Here is a 5,735-nt window from a genome sequence, read left to right on the forward strand (position 1 = left end):
CAGAGGTGGAGGTGGTGGTGAGCAAGCAGGGAAGATGATGGAGGACTGGGGGGCTCTAGGTTGGGGGCAAAGGGATTTCGCTCAGCAGTGCTCTGTGTATTTAGGGGGTGGGTGGAGAAGGGGCTGGGATTTCCAAGAGCAAAATGTCCTCATCAGCCCAGCCCGTCATGTTGAAGAGGGAGGCTTGGGTACAGGCTGGCTGGTGTTCCAAGGAAAACCCAGGGTGAGAGGAGCAGCCCCCTTGGGGGCCGGTCAGAGACCCTCAGTGCAGCGCAGAGGGAGGTGGCACCAGCACATCTGTGAGCACATGCCGGCTGGCTGTCCTTTCAGTGACATTTAGTCTCCCAGAGAAGCATGCAAACCACGTACGCAGCCCAGAAATAACCCGCCCTCTGGGCTTCAGAAAGCTGATCTCCCAGGTGGGGTGTATGTGCCCGTTTCTGGGTCAGGTGAGGTTCCAGGGGCTGCCCCCCAGGTCCCGGCCCAAAGAGGAATGTACACAGAGGTCCCTCAGAATGACCCGTCCATTGTGCCCTCCCAAATCAAGGGCTCCCACCAGCTGCTCCCTCAGGGGCCCACTGGCTATCTGGGTGAGGGTCCCAGCTGGGGTCAGGCTCCAGCTTCTGCATTACCCCTCTCCCCAGTGCCCCCCTTCTCTGCCTACACTCACCCACTTTGAATGCCATCTTGGTGGTGACAGTGTCCAGCCTCACCCCCACCCCCACACATCCACCCGGAGAGCTAGTGCAAACCTCATACCAATGTGTTCCCAACCCGACCCCACACGCCTACCTCAGAGCCAGCCCTGAACTCACATCCTGTTGGCCTCACCACCTCCCAGACCCCTTCTGCCACCCCAATCCAGCCACAGCTTGCCGCTGCTCCTTAGGCCTCTGTACGGGCAGTCCCCTCACCCACCTTGGGTCCTGGGTCTGTGGCCTATCAGTCCCCAGGGCAGGCCATGAACCCAGGGAGCGGGGTTCAGTGCGGGGGGGCCCCCAGCCCTAGAGCCTGTGGCCTGTCCCAGGTGCTTAGTCGGTGCACTTCCTAGGCTGGCCAGTTACCTAACTGGATTTCTAGTCCTTGGAGACTAGCTCTAGGTGGGCAGGGCAGGAAAGGGGCAATTACGTTTCTTCCTGACTCTTCCCCACACCAGGAGGCTTGGGAGACATGCCTGAGCAACAGGGAAGCAGGCCAGGGTGGCTAGCACCTGGCTCCTCGAGCCCCAAGGCCCCTGAAGCCCATGGGGGTAGCTGACAGGCAAGAGGGTGCTGCACCTCAGGAGGAGGGAGGACCTCCCCTTCTTCCTTCCCCCACTGCCCCTGTTGTGCAAACAGGTAACTAGAAGATCCAGGACACTCTCACCCATCCACCACTGGTCAAAGTGCCTGTCTCCCTCCCAAGAGGGGGGAAAGGACCCCAGATGCCCACCTCAGCCCTACCCTCACCTGTGTTAGGAGCTGTGACTGGAGGGAGGTGACTGGGGCTTTTTCTGGGGAGGTGGGAGCCGGGCAGTGGGTGGCCTGGGCCCTCCACCCCACCTCCACTGACCACACAGCTCTCCACCGCATGCCCAGTGCCCCTGCAAACTCTCAGGTGGGCTCACGTCCTCTTGCAGGGGCCGGTGGGGTGGAAACAGTGGCCTCATTCACCAGATTGGACACTGCGCCCCAGGCCAGCCCCTAGCTCTGAGTCATTCTCCGCTCCACCACCATCACCCTGTTATGACAGGAGAAGGCCATTCGAGAGTGGCCCTGGGGATGTTTTTGTGCTTACCCTGTTAGAGCCCCCTCCTCTAGAGAGCTCAGTGGGCAATGAGGAGGGGCCAGGAGGTAGTTGAGCAGGCCCAAGTTGCCCCCCTCCAGGCCTTGACCCAACCCTGCCCAGCCTGCGAGTGCCTGGCCTGCCCATCCACGTGGCCACCTTGTCCCATTCCTCAACTCCCTACAGCCCCCCAACCCGAAAGCCTGTAACCTAAGGCCAAGGCCCAGAAGGTGGTCTCTGTGTCGGCAAGCCCCACCAGCCAAGAGGGGCCCCCTTCCACCAAAACTGGGTTCCCAGCTCCCACCACCATAGGGCCACCATAGGGCCTTTGGAACAAGTAGGAGAGGGGAGGTGGCTGAGGAGGGGAGAACGGCTGGGGAGGAGGATGTGGAGGGACCCTAAGCTCCACCCACCACCACCCCCACCGGACCCGAGGGTGCAGGACGGACAACGGACGCTCCTTCCCGTTCCAGCTTCTGGCTGGGCAGGTGGGGGTCAGGCCGACCTCGCCGGCAGCGGGGGGCTGGGGTGGGGGCGTTGGGAGAGAGGATGCTCCGCACGGCCCCGCCCCAGCCCCCCTGCATGGCCGCGCGCGGGACGTGGGGGACGTGACCGCGCCAAGGGAGGAGCCGCCGCCGTATTGCCTGGAGTAGGCGCCCTCCCGCCCGCTACCGTATTGGCCAGAGCGCACAGCCAAGGCGCGGGACTGCCCGGGTCAGCGAGCCCCGGAGCCACACTGGGCGTCCCCGAGCGCCGAAGGGGACCCCGCGGCTCCCACAGAGCGGGGCCCGCTTCACTGTCCCCTCGTTGGGGCTGGGCCAGGTAGGCGCGAGTTGGAGCTAGCAACATTGACTGAGAACTCCGGGTCTCCGGGACCCACTTCCCCGCACAGCCCGTTTCACAGATGGAGACTGAAGCCGGGAGGTCTGCACTCGCCGCCGAGGCGAAGCCATGAGGAGCCCCATGCCTTGTCCGCTCCTGCCCCGCCCCTGTGTCGGGGCCCAGTGCGCCCGAGGCCTGATCCTGCCTGATCCGGAGGTGTCTCCAATGGACTGATCGCTCTGCCTGGCTGTCTTCTCCACTGGTCACCTCCCAGAAGGGCCAGCCGGGGCCCTGGGGTCGCTCTGCTGGGCTCCTCACCTCGAGGGGGCTGAACTGGCCCCCTCCACACCTGCCAGGTCTCTGGGAGGACCGCCCTGGTGCAAGTCAGCCTTGTCATACGGACACCACCAGCCAGTGCGTGGGACCCCACAGACCCCGCTCCACACACTGTCCCTGGCCAGTGTCCTGAGGAGCATGAACACCTCCCGCTCCTTCTGCCCTCCAAACTGAGGTGTACAGCTGGAGTGGGTGAGAGCTGTGTTGCCTCCTGGGTATCAGGCCCTGCCCAAGGTCACATGGGGTTGTTACAGAGCCTGTCTTGGGATCAGGCCTCCCAAAGTCCACCCCAGGCACTGTCTACACTACAGACTGCTGGGCAGGAAGGCTCCACACCTGTCTGGGCACTACCACCCATGCCCTCAGAGCCCCTTGGGGGCAGACCTCCCACCGTGGGAGCAACTCCTTAACAGCTGAGCCCAAAGGGCCCAGTCCATCCTCCAGGACACACTCCTGCATCTGTCCCTGTCCCTGCCAGTGCCCATCTGACCCCTGAAGACTTTTGGGCCTTCAGAATGAGGCAGTGGACCCCTGAACCCACTAACCCACACAGCACCCACGATGCCCTTGGCTTTGGACAAGCCCCTCTGACCTCGGCTGCATGAAGGCCGTTGGTCCAGCTGCCACCTCCTGTCCCTCAGACCATTCAGCCTGGCCATGGTCATCACACAGAGTGATCCTGTCAGCCCAGGCACCTCTGGGTGTGCAGCTTAGTGCATCTGGGACAGAGAAGCACTCTGGGCCCTGGGCTGCCCCTTTGTCCCTCACCCAGAATCCAGGCACCCCACCCCACCCCACCCCAGCGGCCATGACCCCAACTGCTTCCCCTTCCACTCACAGGCCTGCCAGCCACGGGCCTGGGCCAGCATCCATGTAGGTAAGTTGTCAACCCACTTTTCAGGTAAGTAAACCAAGGCCCCTGAGGCCCCACCTGGTTTTCCCAGGGCTAGGGGCCTGGGAGGGGGGTGAGGCGAGCTCAGGGACTCCAGTCTGATCCTGGAGGGGGGTCCCCGTTCTCTCTGCCCAGGGACTGGATCAGAAGCCTTTGCCTGCGGGCGGGTTTGGGTTGGTGAGTGTTTAGGGCGGCGGTAAGAACAGGGAGGTGAGAGAGAGGACGGGCCCTCGGGCACCACCACCCGGGCGCCCCGGCCTGGAGCGCACGTGCTCCCCAATCCCCCCGGCAAGGGGGCACGGGCCGCGGCAAGGGGGCGTTAGCCCCACCAAATATAGCCGGCGAGCCCCAGCCGCTCGCCGCGAACCGAGCTATTTATACCGGAACCGGAGCTGCAGCCCGAGGGTTGCCCGACGGAGGGGCGCCCAGATGAGTCGGGGAAGTCGAGGTCGCGTGACTCGGGTCCGAGGGCGCGGAGGGGTGCGGCTGGCTCCCCGGGGCCCTCAATGGGGGCCGCCCGGGGGGGGCTCATTTGTGCCCGGGGCGCCCCCGGACCAGGAGGGCGAAAGGCAAAAGCGCGGACCCCAAGGACGCTCCCACGCCGGGTGCAGACTCAGCGCCAGGGCGACTCGGAGGGTCCCAGTCCCGGAGCCGCGGAAGCACCCGGGCAGTGCCTACCTGCTGCCGCTCGGCCGCCGCGCGTCTCAGCTCGCCTAGCTGCCGGGCGCGGTGCCGGGGGCGACTCAGGCCGCTCGCGCGGCACTTCCCCAGTGTACGTCACCGCCGCCTGGCGCCGCCCTGCATGGACCCCGCGGGAGGGGCGCCCCGGTGCTCCCCGACGGCGCGGACACCGGCGCGGGTTGTGCCTTCTCGCCCGACCAGTCCCGCTCCCCCGCGCCCTCAGACCGGCCCCCCAGCCTCGTCATCCCCTGGCGCTGGGCTGGGAGCCCGGGCGCGCAGCCCCCTCCCGCCCCTCCATCTCCCACTCTGTGCGCGCTCGCTTCCCTCTGCCTGGGCTTGATGGGAGCCCAACTGGGTCCCGCAGTGACCCCCGTCGCCCCCCGCGCCCCGAGCCGCGCCCTCTGACAGGTGAGCGCGCGCATCCAGGCGCACCCCACGCCGCGAAGTGCCCGCGGACCCCGTGGGGTTCCCGCCTCTCGGCTCAGCTTTGGGGTTTTGCAGGCCTCCCTGGCCAAGCCCCCTGGGATCTGCGCCCCCATCCAAACCTCGGGGCCGACACCCGCCCCGGCCCCCCAACCCCCAGCCCGCGCTGCCTGGGTGATCTTGGGCAAGGCCTCCGTCCTCTCTGACTTCCGTTTCCCCCTGTGGCTTTGTGCCCTGCTGAGCCAGATAACAGGCGCTGCCCCTCCTCTCGCGCTCCCAGAACTGGCTGTGCTGGGGGTATGGCGGGGGCCCCAAGGCATACTCCACATCCCCACACCCCGCGGACACTCTTCTAAGGGGAGCGTTGATCCTGGCTGATCCTGGGCAAGGAGCTTCAAACCCCCGGTTTTCTCATCTGCAAGATGGAAAGAACTGAGGTTTGAGGAGGCACCAGGGAGTGTGGCCATTGGTGGCTTGGGCCCAGGACACCACTTGGTGGCTGCCCCTGAGCCACAGGACCACTTTCCATTGAACCTACTTCAAAATGACACCCGAGTCTTCTGGGACTACAGGAAGCCAGGCATTGGTGTCTCTGGGATTTATGGCAAAGATTCCAGCTCATCCTGGACAGGGTGACAGAGTGAGCATCCCTGGAAGATTACCCCCCTCCAGAGGCCTATGGGGTGGCCCACCCGCCTTGGCACAGTACAGAGGAGTGGGCAGAATGGTGGTGGTGTTGGCCTCCTGGCCCAGAGTTCACCATCCGACCACCCCTTCTGAGACACCAAGTCCACTGAGGCCTTCTGCTTTTTTTTTC

Source organism: Stenella coeruleoalba, assembly GCF_951394435.1.
Source record: "Stenella coeruleoalba genome assembly, chromosome: 19".
NCBI classification, from domain to species: domain Eukaryota; kingdom Metazoa; phylum Chordata; class Mammalia; order Artiodactyla; family Delphinidae; genus Stenella; species Stenella coeruleoalba.